Here is a 26,903-nt window from a genome sequence, read left to right as displayed (position 1 = left end):
TATCATGACCTGAAAACAAAAAAAAAATACTAATGAAACATGTAAATGGATTCCGCGAAACATTTTTGACATATTGGCTTTGGCAATTCGCTGGCGAGAATCGAAAAGAATCGGCCAATATCCAATTTGTTCCCACAATATCAATTTGTTATCTGTTACCGGCAACGCTCCCGCTTTTGTTTTGGCAGCCATTTGAAATTGGAATGTTCCCTGATTTATTCTCTTAATTTTCGCGCGTAAAAAGAAATAATCTGCATGACGAAACAGCTGTTCAGTCAAGTATTCGAATACTTAGATAGATATGGAACTGAAAAAATATTTCATGGCAAAATTCATTTAAATTAAATGGCCAATTTTCTTGGTAATCTCGCTTATATGAAGATAATATTTTTTATTAAATGGTTTTGAATAAATTATTATTTATTTCATCTCTGAATTTTGACCAAAAATTAGAACTAAATCTAAAATCATAATTTCATTAAATATTCTAAATTAAGGAGCTATTTAAATGTATTTGTTTAAATTAGAATAAAATAATGATAAGCGTACTCATACGTTTTGCTCATGCTGGTTATATACGTTAAGCACATAGATTAGTAAAGATTACTCACTCCTACAAGAAAATGTTTCTCCTAGAAGAAAATGTCCCAATTTTGAGAATTGAAATAGTTGCGTAAATAAGTTTTGCCACGTCTCCGTGCTAAAATGTCACTAAAATATTTGAAATAATTATTTATTTATTATATAAATTACGCAGTATTAGTTATTTATTTGTAAATTTTCTCTAAAAATGTTTTTATTTGTCAAGAGTTCAAAAAAAGAACTTACTAATAAGCCGTTTGTGGCTTAATTCAATTTCAAGGCGGCGAAGTATCTTTACTAATCTATGGTTCAGCATGATACTATTAATGACTGGGCTGACTACCCATTGGCTACCATCTTCTCGCTTAAGCTACTTACCGGTCGCTTAATCATTTGCCATTCGGGCGTTTAATCTATTGTTTGATCGACCAACTAGCGGAACATGGTTGATTTATTTGAAAAAGAACCCTCACAGTCTACTTCTGTCTGTCTACACTTATGTTATTATTCTACGACTCCAGTTTTAAACTTAAATATAAACTTAAATCTTTATCAAAATTAAATTTAAATTTATACTTAAACGTAAATCCCCATCCGATCCTTCTTACAACACAACGCAACACGAGCGCTAATATATTACCGATTTATTTATTTAGGAATACATTTTGATTTAAACGTTTACTTGTGTCGTTTTAATATATAGGTAAAATGAACAATAAATACCTAACAGGCGATCCTAGGGTCGGTTTTTTAACATTCGTCGAATTCTTACCGCATAGTTCGTCGGACTCGTCGGAGCTGTCCGCGCAATCTTGTTTCTGGAAAGTGGCGACAAAACAAATTACTATATAACCTCTTTTCCTTTGGGAAGTCGGTTAAAAATTAGTTTAACCGATATAGCCTATGATTTCGAAACAATTGAATTACCACAATCGCAGTCTGTACGCTGATTGAACACACAAACTCACACATACTCCTGATGCCAATACTTAGTAGGCCAAATACTCATGAGGCCAAAACACCTCCATTACACTCAATACCCTGCTGGAACACTCACCTTGTCAGACTCAGTATCCTGATCGACCGCACAAACTACCACAGTCAGTAAACTGGTTGAATCCAGCTCATCTTATCCCTGCGCATATGGCATACCTATCAACTTATCCCTGTAGAGCCCGCGCCAAACATCTAGTCCGCTCTGAATATAGAAACGAGTCCCGTCGCAACACCAAATTGTAGATATTAGCGGGACGAAGAAAATGCGGGACCCCTCCGGTACCTGTTCGCCGCCCGCTCTCGCCCAAGGGTACGTAACTGCGTTAGTGTGCCCTTACTGTTGCTACGGAGTATATGCTTATATGTGTGCTCGACCCGATTGGCTCTCTGATTACACCTGCAAGTGCGATGCAATAACTTCAGAGCGGACTAGAAGCTTGGCGCGGACTCTACCTAGCCATGTAATCTAACCTACCCCGTTGCAGTCAGAGCCATGGTCGACGCAAGCACCGTACGCGCACTGGAAAAGGTACGCCGGACAGGTCTTGCCGGCGCACGCGCGGATGTTCTCGTCGGAGCCGTCGCTGCAGTGCGTCACCCCGTCACACAAATCTGTCACGGCTATCTCTTGTCCATTGTCACATTTGAACTTGTTACTGTAATTTTCAAAGTAAAACCTTCAAAAACTTCAACCGTAGGGAAAATCGCGTAGGCTTGAGTCACTAAAATGTGCTATATGAGTGAAAATTAGAATAATGTTAATAATTGAATGGTAATTCACAATTTCAATGAATATTCAATTTGATAATATTTGGTCATACCAAATATTATCAAATTAATATGCGAACGTACGAGTATGTACATTTTAGCCGAAGTGGGTCGTTCAACTACAGGACTAAATTTAAAACTAAAGTTCAACACCTTTGGCCAAAATCGATCATTCGGCGATTAAAAAATTAAAAATTTTGCTTGTAATATTGTTGAAATGTGAAAAAAGAACAACTATTTAGGTGTGATATTTACCTGATAGTCCTTGTTTCATTTAAACACGAGGGTAGCAACTCATCTGAATTGTCAGCGCATTCCTGTACACCATTGCAAGCCGCTGTACCATCTACGCAAGCTCCGTACGTGCAACGGAAGAGGTAGCTTGGACAACTATAAGAAATATTTATTTTTTAAATTTTATTTTTGATTTGGTACCAAAACGAATAAATGCTTCCCAAATATTTAGAATAGTATATAATTTGTTTGATAGTAAAATAAGTACCTATATTACTGACAAGCGCCTAAATACTTTTTTGAAGAAAAACTTCTTTAGGGGCGCAGTGAGAGGGAAAAGAGGATTTGCGTTAGAATTTTTGAATTGTAAACAGTTACACTGGGGCGTTCTATTACAATAATATTATTTAAACATTTTGTAATATTTTTTGTTTTGTAATACTTTCACCTTTTGCGTGTGTCACATTTATATACCGACTCTTATTACTAAATATTACTTACACGGTAGATCTGCAAAGGGCATGAGTTTCGTCGCTGCCATCTGCGCAATCGATAAAGCCATCACACTTGCCGTGGAATTGGATGCAGGTGCCATCTCGACATTGCCACTGATTCCTCCTGGAAATCAACGTAATAGTCAATCAAAGTGAATTAAAGAGGTTATCTATAATCGTAATTTTTATTTTTTTGAGATGAAAGGGGTAGTAATGAGATGGCATTACTCATTACATTATCCCTGTTTTTTATATAGTTTATGATAACTTCTACCGAACCGATTCACATTTAACTTGGAGTATTTAAGATAATCTGATATAATACTAAACTTGATCATTAACTTCTCAGGGGTACTTTCATATTACATAAAACTTTTACATTAGCGCTCATGTTGCAGTTGGAAGGATTGGGGTGGGGATTTACGTTAAAGTTTAGGTTTCGGTTTAAGCTTACATGGTATGCTTACTTGTTTACTGTTCTTAACAAAAAATAAATTCAACTTGAGTATGTTCAGTAACTTCAAATTCTTGTACCGAAAATTGCTTCACACTACCTAAGCATACTAGTTCTACCACCTTTTAATCACTGCAGCACTACAATATCTCATTTATTTACTCACTGACAACCCGGTTGACGTTTGCTCCTCGTGATCAAATCAAGGGAAGTATCACTGAAAATAAATAAATATATAAAAACTACAACATATAAAAGAGTATAAGCAACATTTTCTTTCCTGTGAGATGTTATCCAGGCTCGTTCTTCATAGTTCACAAATACAACAAGTTATTTAATTAACATCAGGAGTTTAGTAAACATCATCACCACAGAAAAACTGTGAAGTAATAAGTGAAACTAAAAACTTATATTTCAGTAATTTGTATTATAACAAAAAAATATTGACCTACCAACTACAAATAACGACCAAATTAAATGTGCTACAAAACAGAAAAAATACTGTAATGGCGTAAAAGTTCTCATTTCCTGGAGACTGACGGAAAGGAATGGACGCCATATCAATAATGTACTTCGTGTGACGAAATTATACAAAAAAAAGGCAGAAATTTATAAGCGTGTATATATTTATGTTATACTTCTTTATTTTTTAAAAACATTTCTATGCACTTTGATCAGTTTTTAACGCGACGAAAAGTCTACTCGCGCTACTCGTATATTTTAAGAATACAAATTTTATTCTTAATATTTTTAATTTCTGTGGTCCGTGATACAGAGAGTTTTCAAATGCCGACCAAATTATGCAGGTCTGTTTATAATCAAATAAGTAGGTATTCGATGCCATGGCCAATAAATCTATTTAAAAATAATAACTTTTTTACAGTGATAGTAAACGTGTGGTTCACGGGTGTCGCTATCCCATTGGTCGCTAAACCTCTACAAGAAGGTCATTAAAATTTATTAAAGAAAGAAAATGAATAAATTAAAAAAAATAACAAAATGTTAATGAAAGGAAAGATGAAGATAAAATATTTTATACATTCAATAGTTACTTTTTTTTTGACGAGGGGGAAACCTTTAAAAGGTACCCGACGCCGTGGGAGCGACGACGGGTTATGTGGGATTTTTACCGTACCAAAAACCCCCCGGTGACCGTCCTCAGCGCTGCGTAGAGGACTCCGGGATCTCTAAAGGAACGCAACCGGAGTCCTCGTAGCGCGTTGCCGTTGTAGATTAGGAAGCTCGGCACTCCTTGTGGAGCGCACGACGGTATGAGGTCACACATACCATCGTTCTTCCCGGGGTACATTCAATAGTTACCTAATTATGAAATAGAATAAAAATGTTGTATAAGATTTGACCATTGTATCATAATAGAAGAAGACTAGAAGAGGGGATCGTGTCATGATAAAGGTTGAAAAACACTGCTTATAATAACTACGCATAATTGATTTCATACAAATAATTCGTCTGATAAGGACGCAATCTCAAATATTACAATGAAATTGTTTTTCATGGGAAATAATTATCGATTTCGGTGTTGCTAAGTCTCTCAAATGTAATGACATTCAACTACATGTATAGTAGTAAAAAACATTGGGAGGAAAATTCCACGACGATTAATTGATAATTGCTCTAAAATATGTTTTAAATGCCAATATATCTGACAGTGTCAGTAATATTATGATTAGAACCCATATGAAAATGGTGTTTTTTCTGGAAATTGTATGCTAAGACTATTCACAATGAACTAATACGTTCCCACCACCAAAAGAAGTATTACTTCAAAAAATTTATAGGTGTACGACGTACGTACCCAATAGATTTAAAAAGTCCGTTAATAATAATCTGAATTACCTATTTACTGGCAATATTATTTGTATTTGGTACCTACTTCGTAATTGATAAACTTAAATCAACTTCGGAAAACGCTTTAGTATGCCAGCTAGGTTTCACCTAAATATCCAAGATCGCAGTCACGTTGTGAAGTTTCACATACGAAGCCAAAGTAGGGCCAAATATTTAACATTTATGTAATAAGTTAAGTACGTTAGAGTAACCTCATTCGAAGTTAAAATTCATAGTACTTAACGTAATAATGATAATAATTAAATTGATGTACTTTCGTAACAGTTTTGATGTAGCATCCATAGAATAGAATTGTTATGACCCTACAATAGGAAAATGAAATATTAATACGGCACTCTTTATAAGTGGCAGACCTTTCGTGGTTTAACTCTGGAGGCATCAAAGCCACACATTTAAAAACGGTGGTAAGCGAGAGACATTCGAGGCGTAAGGAGTAACAACACACCTGTAGCTGATCCACGTAGCTAGTTTTCTAATCCTCAGGTGGCTTGCATAATCTGCCGTGATTGCACTATTTTTTATTTCTTTGATAAAGTCGAGATATATCGGTGATAATCAATCAATATACCTTATTGAAACCTATTTATATACATACTTATGTTTATCAACCAATTAGTAAAAGTTTTTAATAGCTGTGTGGCAGGTTATAGAGTTTATAAATGCACATGCATTATGTATGAGATGGAACTACATTTGCTGTTCGGCTATTCACGCGTGTTAATTACCGATCTAATACAATCCAAATACTGCGAGATTATTATGGATAGCAAATTAGGTTATTAGGTTAGAACATCTAATTTCCACTAGCATTTATGGTAGTTGCCATAAAGTAGATGAAGTATAAAATTAAATACTTTTATGTAACAGAAGTAGCAATCACAAATGTTTGGTACAATTAAGTAAAAGTAGTTTTGTTAATAAACTCGTCTAAAGGTCGACTCTTTTGGCGTTGCAAATTTCTATAGGGTATAGTGACTGACTACTTTCCATAAGGTTCCCGTTTGCCTTATCTTATATTGGTTTATAAATAATTGACTTAGTACGAGTCCAACTCGCACACGGAGCTCTGTAACAGAAGGACAGACGAACGAATAAAGGAGACTTAGAAATAAGATGACGTTTTTACTTTTTGGGTACGGAACTTCAAAAAAGAAAAGTAAAGAAAGGGTAAGTTACAACGATTAAGGTTTTACTACAGTCTGTACACATAAAATATAATGAGTAGCGGTGATGATGATGACCGCTAAGATATCAGGTACCTACAGTTCAGTTTTGTGTAAGTATATTCCCATCGGAGGTCCCGGAACGAACGTCCTTGAGTAAGACTAATATTGATCTTCAATTCCGCTTCACCTAATAATGTTTTGATTTATTAGCTTTCAAGCAGCACTCGTATTCGAATGAAATTCATTTCCATGACTTAATCGACTGTTCATACAAAATTGTTAATTATATTTCTAATTTAAATACTAAATGTAATCTAAATCTGAACACAAGCTCTGTGTGAATATGATGTTTTGCTAAGTACGTACACTAGTAAGCCGTTTTATAAATTCGTGTTACAAGAAACAGTTGCTTTTTGATTTCCCGTGAAGATTTCGAGAAAATACTGTAAAGTTATGATTATTTATTTATTGTATATTGTATATATATTAAATATTAATATAAAGTGGCGAGCCATTTTGCCGTCCGTATCGCGTTCAATACTTAGCACGGAACTGGACCGGCTTAGCGTGAATCATACTTTGCACGTTTCCTGAATCCAGGATTACCACTTTGAAATACTCCTAAGCGTTGGAAATCCTCGGATTTTATTTATTTTCAGTGTAAAGTCCATTAAGCAGGAGCAAGTTTCACGTGAGTCGTGAATGAAGGTATATATATTTTACAATTATTATACGATTACCAATTTATGTATAATACTTATATAAAAAAGGCCCTTAAAGTACCTATCTTAAAACACATATTTAAGCTGCATAACTGCATTTTAATGATTTTTGACTTACCTGTATTTTTTCGTAATGTAATAATGTTGTATAGTCCGCGTAAAACTGCTAGTCCACTCTGAATATAGAAATGAATCGCGTCGCCATAGTAAATTGTATGACTACACCTCCTCGCAATAACTTCAGAGCGGACTATACACTTTAACTTTTCTCCATATTGTAAATCGTTTTTGTAGGCTACTCCGGTTGTAACAGCCTCATTTATGTTACAGTGTGATTAGTTCTTCCTTTGTTTCGTTTAAGAATAAGCCCGCATCGCCGACGATCCCTAGATAAGCCTTTGGTTAGTACTCGGAAAATGTAGTTACAAGTGTTTAATCTCGATGCGTGTTTCAAAGTTATAAAGTAACAGCGTCCTTTAACCACAAGCCTTTTATATTAATTCGAATAGATGTTTATTGTATACTATAACGGTAAACATTTTTGACAGCTTAATTGGAATCTCTTATGCGATATACGCTGTCTCGTTTGAACATTACAACTGTCCAGAACAGTAGGTACGATAATCAATTTCTGATATTTTATCTTTCGGCAGTGATCTTAGTAAGAACGTTGCGAATTTATTTGTCTCAATAAGTGAACAAGATAATACTTAATTCGTTAAAACCCAGTATTATATGGATGTTTTGAATTAACTTTTAATTATTATCTGTATCACTACCACGTCTATTTCTACCAATAATAACAGACGTGTTAAGCGCTGGTGTGTACTGTTTTTAAGAGTGTGGTAAGGGAGACATACTTTTCCGAGGCGTTCCAGCTTAGTCCTCAGGGGTAGCGGCGAATCTGTAGCCGACCTCAGGTAGGAATATCTAATCCTATCTGGGGTTGATTACAGATGTCCAGGGGCGGCAGTAGCCTCTTACCATCAGGTGGACTGCATGCTCGTCTGCTACTCCTATATTATTAAAAAATAACATACTTTTCCGAGGTGTTCCAACTTATTCCTCAGGGGTAAGGGATTTATTTCCATCAGGTGGATTGAAGCCTCGTCTGCTACTCCTATATTATAAAAAAAAAAAATATATTTACATTCAAACGATTCTACAAAACAAAAAGTCGTTATAATTTTACATTGTTCCTAATTATATCACTGTGAAATACATTATTTCTGTCCAGACGGTCTGCGGACTTGACGCTTTATTAAACGTTGGGTTCGTTGGGTAAGGTTTTATAAGAAAAAGCTTGCGAGTGCGAGGTTATTAAAAAACTTGCAGCAATCTGTAATCAAGATCTGAAATGAGTATTAAGATTACCTAAGGGATTTATTTTCCGTTTCGCTGCATTTAAGATAGAATTATCCAGTTGACCAAATGTCCATCGAGTATCCACTTGATTTACTGGTAGTAAACGAGCATACAGTGTACCTACTTGATGGTAGCGGCTACAACCGCTCATATCAAAGTCAGATAAAATAAAAGTCTGATGCAGGTCACAGATGGTTACTACCCCTGAGAACTAAGTTGGAGCACCTCATACCTACCTTTCCATGTAGAGCACAGCAGCGTACTTACTGTTGTTATAAAATAGAAATAAATTGCGGTGGTGCTTTCTAAGTCGAATTACCTTAAAAACTTGCAAAAAAGCAATATTTACGATACTGTACTTAAATCTTTTATAATGAGTTTAAAGCCCTCAGCCTCATGGCAGTCAGTTTACACAATATCAACCGCGGTCGATCCTTGCCTGATTTGCCAAAACTAATTTGCATAATCGTTTCTGTACTTTATACAAAATTGTCGAATAATTATAGGGACCTTCTTCTGGCTGATTTTAAAAGTTGCGACAAATTTGCGTATAAGTTTGTTGGATTTTTCTTCAAAGTACTGTATAAGTTGAAACAATTGAGTCATAGAATCATTATTTGTTTTTTAGTCAACTTGCGTTTAAGATATTGTTTAATATCCTCTCTATTGTTTTAATATTCGTGCATTGTAATTAACGTTACCGACCGTCACAGTTACTTAAGTATAAATATCTATGATACTTTATTTATTCTTCGTAACCGTTGATAATAATCAGCCTTTGTGTGTCAAAGTTGTAACCGCAACTTCTTAGGCACCGATAATTAAGCTCTACGCTCGATACAAACGAGACTTGCAAAGAGCTTTCAAAGTTAAACTAAGAGCGTTTCAACTTAGTTTAACTTTAAAACAAGGGCATTTGCGCGCTCACACATTCTTCCAGAAATCCTGTTATGTGATAAGCTCACTCCATTTATTCCAAGAACTTTGTTTTCTTCCGTAACGATGTTCTATGTTTCGTCATGGTCTGTTTACTTATTATGTACATCGCCATGCGAAATGTCCGCCTTTTAGGTCAATGAGCTCGTGAAGGGCTCGACGGGACGGACAGATGAAATCATTTATGTAATTAGACATACTTCAGGCGCCGTAACTGTGTTAATGGCTAACAATATCTTTATTTTTGCTCCTTTTATCCTAAGTTGATGGAACTATCTATATTACGCTTGTCTGTGCTAGTCTGATAACTGAGTTTGATACCGTATATGAAATTTCAACCTTTACATGTTTTAGGAAACAAATATTAAGTCCATCGGAATCGGAAGTTGAGTAATAACTACGGTGCTCTGATATGAAGCGCTTAATAAGATATACGAGTATATGTATCATAACCGTGAATCAAATTGTTAAACTAAAAAGACAAAATGATTTGAGTTACACTGACACTGACATCCTTAAATCGAAACTAATAGCGTAGGAACGTGGATTGAATGTTTCTGCCAAACAACTTATATTGCTATAAATCATGTCTAGTGTACCAACTGAGCAAAGTACGAAATATTTTCCAAATATAAATAAATATCGGTACAGAATAAGCGATTTTCTTGTCTTACCTAATAAATCTGGGAGCGTCGCAGGGTGTCTGGTTGAACAGCACTTTTATAACAATGATTTAGTGCCGTGCCTACTCACAAACGAACGCGTCTTCAGTTTATCATGTGCTACGAAATATGTCATCTTGTGAGCAAGTGTATCACTGCTTAAGAGTAACGAGTGGCAAGCTATAAGTGGCGTATTAAGGTCCTGTTTATGTCTACAGGCATTAAACGTGTCAGACACGGGCCGTGGCAGGCAAATTCATATTTTCTATATATTGTGACAAGCACAACCCGTCACGAATGCCTATGAAGGAGATACGGTAGATATAAAAATTTACTCACTATATATTTTTTGTAGCAAATATTATTTTTCCTACTACGACACGGGTACATTCTTTCAGTAAATGTAAATTAACCCTTAATATATTGAAACGCCAATTATTTATCATCAGATTAAGCAATGCGAAGGACATGGTCAAATCCATAGTATTCGGTTTTGATTCTCAATAAAACGAGAAATATTTTTCTGTGAAAATTCTTGTTTACAGGCTAGTTGTATGAAAACCATGATTGACACGTCGCATTCAAAAGCATTTTTTTCTATAATTCCAGTTTCAAAGAGAAGAATGATATATTTGGGAAATGTTCCGGTATTTTCAGTCCGTCAGATGTCAGATTTTATATTTAATCCATCTATTGATATGTTTTCCTGATATAAAAAGTTTCAGTTAATCCTAAAAAAATGGACCAGTACGAGTTAAATTCGTGTGGAGAGAGGATGATCTTCCATTTTTCGTTTTTTCATTCGGAATCTTTAAAAGCATAATCAATACGGTCATTATATTCAAATTTTATGGTTACAAGTATATCTTTAAAAAGTGAATACCAAATAGACTTAAATGAAAGATAATTCCAGAAAACCTAAAGCATTTCTTTCAGACATTTCCGGCTAAAACAAACCTATACCACAGTGCTTCACTCCCATACGAAAGGGTCTAATCAGTTCAATCGATTCTAACCTACAAAGACAAGAATAAAATTTCAAACAGGACTTGAGTTTCGGTGTTTGCAAACTCGTGAACAGTGGGACAAGTAAGGAGGTAACTAGGATAACTCCCAGGGCAGCGTCTTTGTAACATTCTTTTACATTCCCGTTTTATTCACGTCGCGTACTATTCAGACCGCCTCCGGGCTTTTTAGGCTGGAAATTACCCCGAGATACTATATTTTTATCTTTTTTATTAAACTCCGATATTATGTTCTCTGAAGTATACGGATATTCCTCGTTAGTAAAGCTATTGGAGGCTCGGAAGTAAATCCATTCAGAAAGATCAAGATGATGTTTTATTGAACATAGACTTAGGAAAATGTTTGGCTTTTATTATTACTTAACGATACAATATTTTTTAAATAAATATAAAAGAAATATAATAACTGTTTACTAACAAAACAGGAGTATTTTAGTCAAAGAGAAAGTATAATGTTAATGCTTTATTTACAAAGGATCTTTTACCATATTATTATACTAATACCAAAAAACATAACATAATATCAGTATAAGAGAGGTGTATGGTAACAGTTATTTTATTTATGTACATTAAGTAATCTCACCAAGCTTAAATAACATTCATGTTTATATGCTGGCATGTACGATACTGTAAGTATGTACCGAGACAAGTTACATTACAATAGATTGATCGTTAATGAACAAACGTGTAGCGTAATACTCGTAATACATTACATATACATGTAATCTTCGTACCTCATTAAACCCCAGAGAATATTTTTTCCCGCGGTGAGATGGATGCTCATATTCGAGGGATTAAGGAATAATGGATTTTTTGTAACAAAGAAAGCATAGATTATACTTTTAATCGTTGTGTCTATAGCCAACTATGAAAAAATGCTCCATTTTTTATGTAAATATGCTTTGATTGAAATATTTTTTGTGCAAATTGGATTAGATGTAGATATCGGTACATCTATGAATACATCATGCTCAAAACCCTTTATTGTACAGTTTACGAACAAGGTTACCTTAACAGCCATGATCATCTTCGTTGTCCAAGTGCAAGTTGATAGTCTTCACGCATCATTTACAACATTTTTTTATAGAACATTTAGTTTCTTCATAATATTTTTCCTTCAGCGTTAATAAGCATACGTCTAAAGTAATGGGTCGACAACGATATCGACGAAATACAAAAATGTTGGATTTTACGGTATTCCAGCCAGATACCGTGCCAACGACTAATGGCGCAGTTGTAACGAAACTTTATCGTATGTCCCCGGAGTCGTCCGATATATCTCCCGGCGGAGCTGCAAATTACAGGAATTTTAGGAAATTCATGTTTGCAAAATTTGTATTGGACCAGGTGTGGAGTACCGAGGGTTGATTATTATTACAGGGAATTGAATTAGTTGACAACGTATTATATAATTCTTCACCATATGTTGAACGTGATTTTATGAAAATTATAGGAAGTTCATGAAATCGATTGTTATTAATTTTGGAGAATGTTATCATAAGATACGAGTAATCACAATGATTATCACAGTTTTAGGTGTTACTCTCTAAAAATCCCTATTGTAAAAATAGGATAAAGGAATTTTCAACATAGTACAAGTATTCTTGTGCTTGTGCTTGTTCGTAAGCTTGTGCTTACAAGTGCAATAAATAGTCAAAATAGTATTTATTGCACTTGTAAGCACAAGCCATCCTATGCCGCCAATTGTTACAATATAATCATATCCTAACTTTATTGTATAAATTAATTAAGAGAAGACTGAATTAAGCATAGGCTTCGTAGACACAATATTGCCAAATGCCTCTACTTGAAGGTACAGAATAACATTAACTAAGACTTATCTCAACAATATAAATGTATCCTACCTACGTTTGAAAACGGGGACTAATAGCAGCACTAACGATTACAATTGTTCTGAAACTTTATCACGCCCCTCCACATCCTGAATTAAGCTGAAGTGGCGCTAAATTAGAGCGAGCGAAAATGTGGAATTTTCATCGCAGTCCTGAGATGTTGGCACTGAATTGATCCATACTGCAGTGGGGTAGAAGATATAGGTGTGTTTATTTATACCATTCCTACGTTTAAGATGGAATATTTTCCTTGAACTATAATTAGAATAATTTTTAACTTAATTTTATAAGTGAGTTTCTGTCTAGGCGCATGGCTGTGCGTCCACCAAATTCGGGGATAAATTTTACTGCATACGAAAACACTACTGTTATAATTATTATGTAAATAATTAAAAAAATCTTCCGAAAACCACAAATAATTATATTTTATTATTATTATCTCCGTATACACACGTTCCATAAAGAACATGTGTCACCTTATCCGATTATGTTATGCGTGTAAGGAAAATAAGAGCTTTATATTTGGCGTATTAAAAATAATTCTGTGCCACACAAACATCAAATTCAATTCGTGTGACACTTATCATAAGGATGAATTGCACAACACACGCCATCCCGGCATTACGTGCGCGGAAATTTCATTAGAATCCCCCGAAGCACCCCGAAGTGCCGCGGGCTGACGATAAGGTCGGCGGGCATCGGCCAATGTACGGATTGCAAGACTGGCAAATACCGGGCCCGCAATTGAAGACTCCTTGTTGTATGGAATTATTTATGCTCAAATCAAATCAAATCAAATGGTTTATTTGTTACTTTCAAGTTGATGACAAAATATATTTGTAAAATAAATAATTTAATCCCCTAACCCCGATCGTTTTTTATGTTTGTTTTGAGATAACGATTGACGAGCTTTAGTTTCGATTAGAAGATTTGGAGAAAAATAATTCAAAGTTTATAATTACGGTAGTATTTCTTAGAACTCGGTGTACTTCAATATACACAGTTAAGTTTCCTTTTTCCCTCTGTTTGTCAATCGATATTGTTTTTTTGTTGGTTTGATTATCAGTAATTATCACTTTATTATCAGAGAAAAAATCTATAATGATAACAGTCCAATTTCTCTCACCAGGCGAAACCTAGTTATTTGGTATCTATATAAAAGCGAAAATACCTTATAAAAGTTACCTGGCATATCAGGCCTTGTTTTATATTTTCTCTACGCTTCATTAAGCCTCAAAGCTCGTGTAAGTCAAGGTTTTAATTCTATCTTCTCATTGAACATACCCATTACCGGGTTTAAAGCGCCTAATTTCATGCCAGAACCTTTTTTCAAGCGTGGGTGGCTGCCTAAGACAATTTAGCGTAAAATAATCCTACCTTAGGTAGGTACTTGATTCCTTCCTCCAAAGAATCTCTCATTTCAAATTCAGTCATAGTAACTATTATGACTGAATTTGAAATGAGAGAGACAATAAATCATCTGTATATTTTCAAATGGACTTCAAGGATGATTCCTTTCTTAATATGTAGAAAGAGGCACGTAACTACACCAGTCTGTATTTATTACATATCGAAACACGTCTATAAAACTATCAGTGTGTATCGTACAATTAAAATAACTATGAAAGATTTTTAGTATCCGTTTTTATAAATGGTTAACGGGCTCTATTTGTAGGATATATCGTAGTTACTGGAATCAAAATCTATTTTCGTAGAATCCTATTACGAGGCGCAGTTCATTTTTAATTTGTATTGCAACACTTGCTCGAATGGTGAAGCCGGCCTGATTTTTGCGGCTCGAATTAACAACGCGGTCGATAAGTTACATTTCAGGATGATACGATCTAAAATACTGACCTACATACATAGACGCCTGTAAGAGTATAATATTGTGTTTCATAATATAGAAGCTACAAACGAGCATGTAGTCCACGTGATGGTAGGTGGTTATTGCTACTCATGGATATCTGTAATCAACCCTAGATAAGAATGGAATCCTACCTACTGGTTACAGATGCATTTACTACCCTTGAGGATTATGCTAGAACGCTTTGGATGTATGCCTCCTTTTCCACACTCTTTGAAATAAAGCAGCAACGCATAATACTGTTATTAGTACGCAGAAATAGGTGTATTGGTGGTGCCTTCGAAAACATACCACAAGGAGTCCTACCACCGTCAACGAGTATATTTTTATTAAGCCTACAGTAGATATTTTAAAATTAATAAGCGATATAAACTATCAGTGTACCTGCGAGGTATATTAAGTGAACGGTAATTCCATTAAGAGGTCGTTACGACGAAATTAACTGCGCGATCCATAGATATGATAGTGATCATAGCCAGCATTAAAAATGCAGGTGTATTTAAAGATATAAAATATTAGAAGTGGATTTATTATTGAAGAGATTAATATTTTGTAACCTTTTTTTTTGTTTACGAGGGGGAAACCTTCAAAAGGTACCCGGTGTCGTGGGAGCTAAGTTAGGTTATGTGGGATTCTTACTGCACTAAAACACCCCCGGTGGCCGTCCTCGGCGCTGCGTAGAGGGCTCCGGGATCTCCAAAGGAACGCAACCGGAGCCCTCTTAGCGCGTTGCCCCGTCGGGTTCGGCCCAGGTGAGCTTGGCGCTCGCCACACCGTCTGGTGCGTACGACGGTATGCGACCACACACACCGCCGTCCTTCCCGGGGCAACCTACATACGTATTATGCCAGTTAGGCGTAAAATATATCTACCTTCTTCCCACATTCTTAATTTTCACAAGATTATTGGACCTAATTTTGAATGATAGGATCTTAAAGTTCACTTCTAATTAAAGTGACATTATTTTACGTAATTATTTTTAATGTAGTAGTCGTCACACAGAGCAGGCAAAATTCAGACCAATTGGTTTAGTCAATAAGATCAAATGGGCTCCTGAATATTTTATCTGGAGTCGATTCTACTCTTCGTTCTCGGTCCTCGTCAATTTGTCCGATGTTTGATCAAGTCAATAGAATATCCGATTCTCAGCTTGGGGCTGTAGGGATGTGAGGGTAGATATTGCAAGCACGTAGGTGAACATTCAATTTATATAGAAATCCAAAGTAATTTTAAATTTGTTTGTGTTTGTGTGTGTGTATTCTGTGTATTAAGATAACCTGTACGGGAATGAAAACAGTATTTAATAGTGATGAACTTGATTTAAGTAATGACCATAATTTCAAGAGATACAATTATGTAAAAACTTTCTACAACACTACTCATATCTCCGATTATATTAGAACCCTCTTCTGTGACGCCTTTCTACGAGATAAATTAGTAGTATTTTTTTAGAAATATTTCCAACACTTATCACAAATCTATTCAATATTGTGATTATATATAACCTACTTAAAGATAGGTGTGCACCTTGTACAAATCTATTTGACAAATATTTAAAGCAAGTGTGCATTGTGCCTAAGGAGAGCAGGCTGTAGCTAAATTAGCTATTAGCGCTGTTATTAAATCGTACATTATAAACGGCTATAGTCAGGTTGTGGAGTTAACGAGAGGGTAATTCCCTCTCGGCTAATTATACAGTTAGATTATACAATATTAAAATATACAACCAAAATTATATTTACGTCGTAACAGATTTTTACTACTTATAAAAGGACACAAACTAAAATTGTAATAAAATAAAAGCAAACTCAGAATCGCGTCATCGTCATAATAATAAAATATTTATAATATTGAAAACCACAATTAAAAAAATATTTAGAACAATTTGTTCATATAAAGATTTTATACAGTCACTGATTTTATAAAATCTTAATTTTTAAAACAACTTCCAGAAACAAACAACAGAGGCAGACAAATCGATAACAGAGACATGTACCAACAAATAGTTTTTTTACGCTTGCATTGAACCGTTCCACTCACGAACGCTTTTAAATCTAGAAACCTGTGCCATTTATGTGTTCGACGTAACCGGGGTACGTCGGAGCCAGCGAATAGATTTGCGAGCCGCTCGCTCTTCGCTTGTAACTTAAGCCCCGTAAGCACTCGGCATTCCGCATTAGATCTACGCAGCTGTTCGCGACGATACATCGCTGTCGTAAACACAGCTCCCGCCCCGATACATGCGGTCTCTTAATATGTCCTTCTCCAAAATGTATGAGATTCGCTCACGAACTTTTGCTGTAATCGCACTTTTAGTATCTAAAAAGAAGCTAAGAAGGTTTGTTAACTCAGTTAATTTTATATAAGTTAAGAGTCGTCGACATTTGCTTAGTAATAAAGTAGAAACGCTTTATGTGCCTTTTACTAACTACATATAGAGCCTACTTCAAGACATTGTTCATTTTTTTCTGCTTGACAAATCGAATCTTATAAGAAGACATTTATTTATAAACATGAAATAAAATAATAAAGTGAAACGCAAGACAAAACAAATAATTCCAAACAAGTTTTATCTCACTATACGAATCATATTCTCATTACTAATTATACGAATTATCGATGCATACTGCATACCAATTACCCGTATGCAGCGAATTCTCTGATGCATGCCTCGAAGTAATTCCCTTACGCCCAATAATGGGTGTAAGTGCTAATTACAACCGCACATCACCATAAATAGTAATGAATTTGCAAAAAAGTAACTTGCCTATGGAGTAGACTACTATATACATATTTTAAGTGACTTCAATAAAGGTTGTTGTGCTTCTTGTTCATTCAACTCACTTTTATTATTCCTTAAAAGCTCTTAAGATAAGTATAATGACGGTTGTATCTTTATTAATATAGGGATAAGCTCGCCCCCATTATCGGCATACAAGTTACAAGATTAGAAACTTTAAAAAAAAAGTTGTAAATTTACTTACAAGTATTCATCTTTTGGGAATCTGCATTTGCTAGTCCACTAGTCCAGTGTTTTACTAGCAACTAACATTTCTGATTCATAAAAGTGTGTGGGCACCAAAAAGTAATAAGAGATTGATGATCCGCAGCAAGACAAAAATTGTCTTAAATACTCCATTATGACGAAAAGGTTGAGAACCCCTGATTAGCGAACTCAGTCTGTATTTACAGGACTTTGACGTCATAGATCTGACCCTCACTTTAAATATAACTCTGAGTGACGTCAGTCGTGGTTGGGTTCGAGTTTCAAGTTTGTTTCATCTGCTTCCGTTCATTTGGCAACTGTTCAATGAGTTTGGAACTTTAAGTTACAAAAAGTGCAATGTCTCGAGCGGTCGTAGCTACGTGTCACCACCTGGTAGAGAGAGATGGCACGAATAAATCAATATTACAAATTTGAAGTTAAAATGATTACACTTTAAAAATACTTTCGTATTCCCGGGCTTGTGTAGAACAGTCATATGGATTTATAGGAAAACTGTGAAATGCTGTGAAATGGCCAATTTCTATTGAATAACATTATATTATTAAGTGCCTCGTTCTATTATTTTTCCGATAACTCTATATAATTTCGCTTGCGATCAGGCGTACAAGACATACAAAAGTAGAAGTAAAATCCTAATATTCCTGCTCAATACACTTATGAACAGTGAGAAAGACAAGCCTACGTAACATCTTACAGTGTATAATATTACACGATTTGGATTTAAGAGTATTTCACAGTGATTCACGTATATGTTGCCTCGTGCTACTTCATGGTACCTCAGCTCAAAATATTTTCACATTTACATATCAATTCAAGCTTAAGGAATTTAAATAACAAGCTAATAAGAATCCCTATACGACCTTCGTGACGATAGCCCACGAGTACCGTCCGCAGAGAAATATTCGCATTAGCATAGTTTCCGCTCAGTGCGGCTTCCCTTCCGCTCGATGAAGCAATAGTTTGGAACTTAAATGAACGGAACAAGAATGTATTCGTACTGGGCAATGGTTTTTTGTACTGACGTATTCAGTTCTTTACCGAGCATTGTAAAATAACAGCAGATAGAGCTTGGGTAGGAACTCAAGAACAGAGACAAATATATATGTATATTATCATTATCAATTCATTATTACACAGTTAATTATGATAAGGGTTTAGGTTAGGATAGGTTAGTAGTTAGTAGTATTAGTATACTTACTGAACAATTTTTTAGTTTATTTTTGGAAATAACTTTTAAAAGTCTTCAATAAGGTTTTAGTAAATAGGATTTCTTCGACGATTACAATTTATTCGTGTTGTGGTCTATTTTTATGGTTTATGATTATGTTTCACGTCGTTTGTATCCTCATTGTCCGGGATAAAAAGGATTCTCACTATGTTTGTCGCTACAGTGCCAAGTTGTATCAATATTCGCCCACCAGTTTCAGCTTAATGCGTGAGCAAATTCGATCGATCACGGTTACGTTACATTTAAGCTATTTTAGATAGATGTCCATGGATGATCACATTTTGCTAGATTTCTCCTAATCTACACAAATTATTTATTATACCTACTCTTATATGTATATGCCTTGTTGAAACTGCGTCACTCCAACATCATTAACGCACTATCTTTAAATTGGTTCAAAATCCAATTATTAATTCGACATATTTTATTGTATAATACTAAGTTTCAATGGATAATTATTAATTGCTAACAATTCAGATTCAATTCAATACGTAATGGTAATTGTATCTAAAAGATAACTTAAACAGAGTGCTCAAGTAGAGCAATAACACCGCAAAAGGAAAAAGATGTCAGGAAAGTGGGAAAATGTGTGCGAGGTTATAAAAACGAATATGAAATAAAGTATACGTTTAAGTAGAATGTATATACAGGTATAAAAGTGTTTTATTTATTCTTATTATGAGCATATATTGATAAATATGTACTTTGCAAATAATGATTGATTTGGTTTGTAAAAAATAAAGTTATTCGAGGAAGAATATTTAAATTTCCATAGCTTCGGCCCAGCACAGGGCTTCATCGAAACGAACAGGATGCGTACAAGATTTTTTGTGCAATATTATGGATGTGGGATGTGAGACTTGTAGTTGTATGGTAATGAGAGTAACGGATAGAAAGTTAAGGCTTATGAACTTAATTGGTTTCAGTATCAAAAGCTTTTTAATAAGAAACAAAAGTATGTGTACGAGTATCTTTATTGTTTTAAATTACACACCATTAAATTTTATTCATCTTAAAAAATATTTTAACTGGAACCTATAGGACAGGTACATTCGAAATTAGTATAAAATGTGTTAACGACAACGACGACATTTTTTGTTTCTTTTCTAAAATTGTATAACTTAGGAATGTCGAAAAAGTTATCAGCTGCTCGTACTGCAGTAAAAAATAACAACGGTAGGGTGCTGCATGGCCGATTAAGTAAGTTTTTTTTTTTTTTTTTTTGGCGCCCAGATGTAGGTGGAAAAAGGGCTGACCCTCTACGGAGAGGGAGGAGCAAAAAATGCGTCCAAGCACTTACAGGCCGCGACGGCCGGTGCCTGCGTCGTGTGGGGCTGACTGAAAGGTCCTCCTGAAGGGAGGACCATCCCACTAAAAACTCCTTTAAGGCATTCGTCCAAGGGGACCGTACAGCCGACATCGGATAGCGACCTCTCGTTTGCGGAGCGAGAGGCGCTAGCGGCGCTCCCTAGAGAGCTACCGCTGGATAGATGACACTGAAGGTGTCAACGTATCATGAATAAGATTAGAATCGTCGGGAAGACGATTCTCTATGGAGAGTTGTACGCCCCTGTGGGCGGCCAGAAGATTCTCCACATCGGTGGAGAGTTTGTTAGGAGCGTCGGTCAAGATATTTCTTGGCCGACGGCAATTGTAACGGGTAGGAAGAGGGGCAGCATAGTCCGCTGCACCCTTGATTAAGGGGTTGGAATGGTTTTCTGAGCGGTCAAAGAACGCTTCAGAGAATTGTCTGAGGACTTGTTGTATTGGAGCGAGCTCCAGGTCGCGGTGGAGGTCAGCGTTTCTGACATACCAGGGGGCATTAAGTGCCCGACGACAAAAGAGATTTTGTATGACCTGGAGTTTGTCTAGGATGGTGGGATTCGCGTGAGCGAAGACTGGAGAGGCGTATGTTAACACCGGTCGAATGCAAATCTTATACAGCGTTCGCTTATTCCTGGCTGACAACTTGCTGTGTCTGCCAATCATGGCGTTGAGGCGGCTCATGTAAGAGCGGGCGGTATGGGTGACCTTAGAGACGTGGGGTCTAAAGGTGAGGCCCGGGTCAAGGGTAACTCCTAGGTATTTTACTGTGGGCCTCCATGGAATGGGGGCCCCAAGTAATTTGACGGAGGGCAGGTTGTTTAAGCGCCTGCGTTTGTGGTCGAAGCGCATTGCGGAGCTTTTCTCCGCATTGACTTCGATGCGCCATTTCCTAAACCAATCTCCTAACTCGTTGACCGAGCGTTGGAGTTTGGTGAGGACAGATGACTCCTTTTGCCCTTGGATGTAAAGGGCGGTGTCATCGGCGAAGAGTGAGAGCTGCACCCCATTTTTGGGGATAGGAATATCGTTGGAGTACGATATGAATAATGTAGGAGCGAGCACTGAGCCTTGAGGGACTCCGGCTGTTACGGGGCGTGGGGTAGAGAGGATACCTTCGTGCCTGTAGCGGAAGGTTCTGTCCTGAAGGTAGGAAGCCACGATGCGGACTAGGCGATCAGGAAGACCAGAATGGTATAGCTTGTATACCAGTCCTCCATGCCAGACTTTGTCAAAAGCCTTGGCGACGTCGAAGAAGACTGCTAGTGTCTTGTTACGTCTTGGATAAAACCCGCTTGTGATGTACTCGACAATGCGGTGGACTTGTTGGGGGCACGAGTGCTGGAGGCGAAAGCCAAATTGGTGAGGAATGATGAGTGGGGGAGCATCTATTGGGAAGAGGTGCCCTCTTATGTGAACGAGGATCACCCGTTCGAAAACCTTGCCCATTGCATTGAGGAGGCTAATGGGGCGGTGGTTGGAGGGAATATGTTTCGGTTTCCCAGGCTTGGGAATACCGATAACTGTTGCCGTCTTCCAGGCTGTTGGAAAGAAGCTGAGATCGAGGCAGGCATTGAAGATAATGACCAGAAGGGTCAGTGCCTGCTCGGGGAAGTGTTTGAGCGCCAGGTTGGAGATACCATCCGGACCTGGGGCTTTACGAGGTTTCAAACCGCGGATGACGGTCCGGACCTCGTCTGTAGTGATTTTAATGGGAGCAGAGGTGACAGGGAGAGAGATCTTTTTAAGGACCTCCTCCTCCACCTTGTGAATGTGGATAGGGTCGCACGGTTGAGTGCTGGGGGAGCACTGCGCAGCGATGCTATCTGCGAAGCATTCGGCCTTCTCAGCGTCTTCGAAGGCTATGCTGCCGTCGGGACGCGTGAGAGGGGGAGTGCTTGAGAAGGCTTCGGTACGAAATCGTCTAGCGACTTTGTAGAATGCCTTATGAGAAGGTTGGATATCCTCCATGAGAGAGTTCCAGTTGGAGTCCCTCATTTCGGCTAGCCGGGATCTGACTTTCCTTTGGAGGGCGTTAGCGCGCCTCCTAAGGACAGGGGTGGGATACTTGGCGGCCCATCTGAGGGCTGCGTTTTTAGTTTGGATTAGCTTCCTGACCTCGCGAGGTAGTTTTCGGTTCGGGACCTCTACCACCTTCGCGTTGTCATGAAGCGAAGTCTGAACTAGCTGGGTGAGTGAGTTCACCGTACTGTCTATTTTCTCCGAGCTAACAAGGTAGTCTGGGGGAATAGTATACGGTGAATCGGGGGCCTCTATGGCCGAGGTGAGAGATTTCTCGTACCCTTCCCAATTAGTGAAGGTTTTCGAGGAGGTATGGGGAGTTGGATCATAGGGACCTAACTGTAGAGAGACTGGACGATGGTCTGAGCCCAGATCGTCCAGTGTTTCGATCGCTCTTGTATTGAGCGCGACGCCTTTAAGGAGGGCGAAATCCAGCACGTCGGGTTCTTGGTCTTCCCGATCGGGGTAGTGGGTTGGCGCTGTTGGAGAGAAGATATCAAAGTCCAGTGCGCGGGAAATGGTTAAGAGTTTCTTACCGTTGGTGTTAGTCAGACGACTGTTCCAAACGGTATGTTTGCAATTGAAATCTCCAAATAGTACGACAGAGTCTCCGAGCGAGAGGAGGGCCTCCAAGTCGCTTTGGAGAGGGGCTTTATTGGCGGGGAGGTAAATTGAGGCTATGATCAGGGACGGGTGTCCTGTCATGCCTAATTTGCATATGGTGGCTTCCATATTGGTGAGCTTGGGTGTTTCCAGAGGGGTGCAATGGAAGGATCTCTTGTAGTAGATGGCAGTGCCTCCGCCACGACGGTCGTCGGCTCTGTCATTACGTACAAGCGCGTAAGAGGGGAGACTTACGCCTTTAAGGGAGGGCTTGAGGAAAGTTTCCTGAACAAGCAACAGGTCGATATCCCTGTTGCGGACGAACTCTTTGAGTTCGGGAATGCAAGGCTTAAGACCTCGTGCATTGAAGGAGATAAGCGAGACGCCTTTAGGTTTTTGACGACCGGGATGAAGGGGTTGAGTATGAACGTTACTCATTGAATGGACTTGAACAACGCTAAGTGTTCAGAGTAGATTGCGATGCGCTCCGCCTGGCTGGCGTTACGCATCTTTTGCGAGACGAGTATGATCTCGTCGAGGTTCACGCCCTTAACGCAGTCCTTAAGGAACATGATATGTTCCCTTACCGATGCGTCTTGGGTGGGACGGGGAGTGGGAGTGGCCTTAGGGGCCGGGGTTGGTGGGGCGGTCGCGGGTGCGACTTTCCTCCAACTCATGGGAGCGGTTGGGGTTTTGGAGGCCCCTAGCCGCGGGAAATTGGTCGAATTGACCGGAGGTGGGCCTGCTTTCGAGGGCTGCTTTTTAGCAACCTTCTTTTGAGCGGGACGGGGGGCTTTAGGGCAGCCACGGTAGTTAGCCGGGTGCCCTGAAGTGGTGCATAGCACGCAGGCAGGAGGGGACTCGTCTTCACGAGTTCTCTTGCACTCACGTGTGGCGTGGGGTTCTAGGCACTTGACGCACCTTGGGGGGGCAGTGCAGTTCGCCGCTGCATGGCCGTAAAGCTGGCAGCGGTGGCACTGGGCAGGGTAGCCACGCTTGTTAGGTGGTTCCACCTTGATCTCAGAAAGGCCACAGATTGTGAGCTCCTTCTCCTTGAAGATGTCCTTGGAGGACGGGGTCTTGGCTAGAATGGCCAGGGCTAGAGGGTATTTGACCCCGTTGCGGTTGTACAACTTGTGTACACCTTCCACGGGGAACCCTTGGTTGACTAGATCCGTTTGGATTTCGTCGGTGGGAAGCTCGTAGGGGAGACCCCTAAGGACCGCTTTGATTTTGCGGTCCTCTTCTAAAGCGTACGTGTGGTACGGGAGTTGAAGGTGAGTTAGGAGCCTAATGAGGCTCCTGAAGTCCTCGGTGGTGGGGCATGAAACGCGAATAGAGTCGCGAAGGTTACGTGCCTTGGTGTAGTGGATCTGTTTTTCCACTAGGGTTTTAGAGAAGTCGGACCATTTCGACTTATCTCTGAAGAAAATGTGTGGGGGCGGTTTGCACTTGGCAAGTGCCGGTTCGCAGCGCGTGGCTGGCTTGGCGGGCTTAGCCGCGGGGGTTGAGCTCTGGGGCTCGGTGGAGGTTTTTGGCACGGGGGCCAGAGTGGAGGCTTTTGGCACGGGGGCCAGAGCGGGGGCCGCTGGGGCTGGGGTGGCTTCGAAAGAGGCCTCGGAAGAGGTTTCACTTGTCGCCTTAGCGACGCGTTTCACCGGTCGTTTCTTGGTCTTCCTCGACTTGACAGGGGTGAAACCCTGGTCGTCGTCGGAGGAGGGGGCGGTGATGAGGGTGTGCTCCGACGATTCGTCGGAGGAGGCGGGGCGTTTGAGCGAGATGGCATCGAAGTCCATCTCGTGTCTCGGGGTGGCATCAGGGGATGCGGGTGAATCAGTAACGGACAGGGGATCCGTTACGGATTTCAAGGGCTCGCAAAGGGAGCGGAGTTTGACTGAGTCAAATGGGCGATTGAGCTCCTTGCTCAAGAGGGAGGACAGAGCCTCGAAAAACCTATCTGTTACCATGTAGGCCATGGTAACCTGGGATGCCTCCCTGCCGAGGCAGGGAGCTAACGGGGAGGGGGAGGGAAATGCAATTACCCCTAAGGGAAAGTAACTGCTACCGTCACCCTTGGGATAGCCCAAGTGCAGTGGGATCGGGTCTGCCGGTTTCTCTCAGGCCGAGAGGTCTGAGAAGCGCACCGGGTCAACGCTAGCTGGTTTCGTTGGCACCGTTAGGTATCCACCAACTCAAACGCGTCGGGACGTGAGTTTTGTTTATTCCCAATAAATTGGCAATAAACAAAGCACGGACCGCTATCGATAATATCGAGTAGGCGAGAACCGGCCGAAAGGCCAGAGAAAATTCTGGGTTAGGAAACACTAGAGCGCGAGCAGGCGGGGCTGCTCGGTCTGGCGTTCAAACGCAGAGTGATTAAGTAAGGGTGTCATTATAGTTAGTACGATATTTTTATAATAATTTCCGGTATCGTCTGCGTACTCGCAGTTTTAATGTAACTCTACATTATTTTATTATTTATCAATACATATATCTATTATTATTATATTAATTGTTCGCCGTTAATTAAATAATTAAATGAAATTTTAGCCACCATTCTATAAATACAAGTTAAAATACAATATTCTTTTACTTACAGGTCACGTGAGTACTTGAAAAAAAATATTAATTGCTTGGCAGCATGTATATGCGTTAGACAATTTCATGTATTTGTTCAAATAATATATTATTGTACGTAATTTAATATGAAATTTAGGTAAAGAATATTTTTCATAAACCTATAATATAAAAAATAGAAGTGATAATGAACATTAAAAAAGAATGTCTGAAATTTCTTGTTTCCAATTTTCCCTTGCGATTTTTCTTACAACAAAACTGAAGTAGCGAAGGGCTGAGGCGATGTAAGCTCCAAAGTTAAGTTTTTTAAAACACCTTTACGATACCATTTCGTCCGCTCCGCTGCCATATTGTCTCGTAAAAATGAGAACGATAATGGTAATCTCTTTTGTTTCTGTCATAAACCTCGAGTTTTATATTTTTTCCCTTAAACATTTCTATACATGTATATATTTGTCGGAGTGCCAAAAAGTCTAACATTGTATGTTTTTCGGCTCATAAACTCACCTAACTTTACGGAAATGTAATATTATATCCTAATTCTCTATTTCATTAAGGAAATTCGATCCATTCTATTAGGAAACTTCATTTTACTTTTTCTCAAGAGGTAAAGAACATTTTAAAATTGAATTCTAAATGCAGAGGGAGTCGTTAACGGAAACGGTTCGCTACACTATCTAACTTTAACGTTTAATACAAATTCACGAGCAAAGTTTCTAGAGTTCCCTTTTGTAGGGCCAGTAACGATTTGTTGTTTACACTGTACTTGAATACAAGCGACAAAGACAGAAATGGTTAAACATGAGTTCGCAAACTTTTCCAATGGCAAGCAAGTTTGTACGCCACTTGGGTGCCATTTGGGTATGTAGGCACAAACGGTACAAATGAAGAGCAATATGTCTTAATTCAGACCGTCTCTGCTACATTGTTGCGATGTGAGGGATAAAAGCAAGCGTTAGGAGCACACATAGTTCACACTTAGTAAAGTCTAAAGTTTTAAACACATATGCTTGTTGCATGTCTTCAGATTTTAAAGAAATAACTATTTAAAAAATAAAATAATACTTATTATTATAAATATATTCAATTTTATATTATATGCATGCACCTACATGAATATTATGATTATGGTTCACGTCGTGTTGTTTTT

General features: G+C 38.4%; 1 protein-coding gene and 1 long non-coding RNA gene across 3 annotated transcripts in view; one reads left to right on the top strand and one right to left on the bottom strand.

Annotated features, from left to right (window-relative positions):
- The window catches only part of bib (MIP channel family protein big brain), a 100,034-nt gene that overhangs the window by 33,610 nt on the left and 39,521 nt on the right, over positions 1–26,903 (top strand). The gene's annotated exons all lie outside the window — the stretch shown is intronic.
- Positions 1,254–3,175, bottom strand: LOC140750280 (uncharacterized). The gene is made up of 4 exons (XR_012103189.1): positions 3,082–3,175; positions 2,602–2,736; positions 2,054–2,234; positions 1,254–1,400 (listed from the first exon to the last, which is right to left on the bottom strand). It is a non-coding gene; the product is annotated as an uncharacterized LOC140750280 (long non-coding RNA).

The sequence above is a fragment of the Epargyreus clarus genome, unplaced genomic scaffold (genome assembly GCF_041222505.1).
Source record: "Epargyreus clarus isolate Ecla_fem2 unplaced genomic scaffold, WU_Ecla_fem_2.2 ptg000003l, whole genome shotgun sequence".
In the NCBI taxonomy this organism is placed as follows: domain Eukaryota; kingdom Metazoa; phylum Arthropoda; class Insecta; order Lepidoptera; family Hesperiidae; genus Epargyreus; species Epargyreus clarus.
The sequence above is the reverse complement of the archived record's forward strand: the minus strand, read 5'-3'. Positions and strand labels throughout refer to the sequence as shown.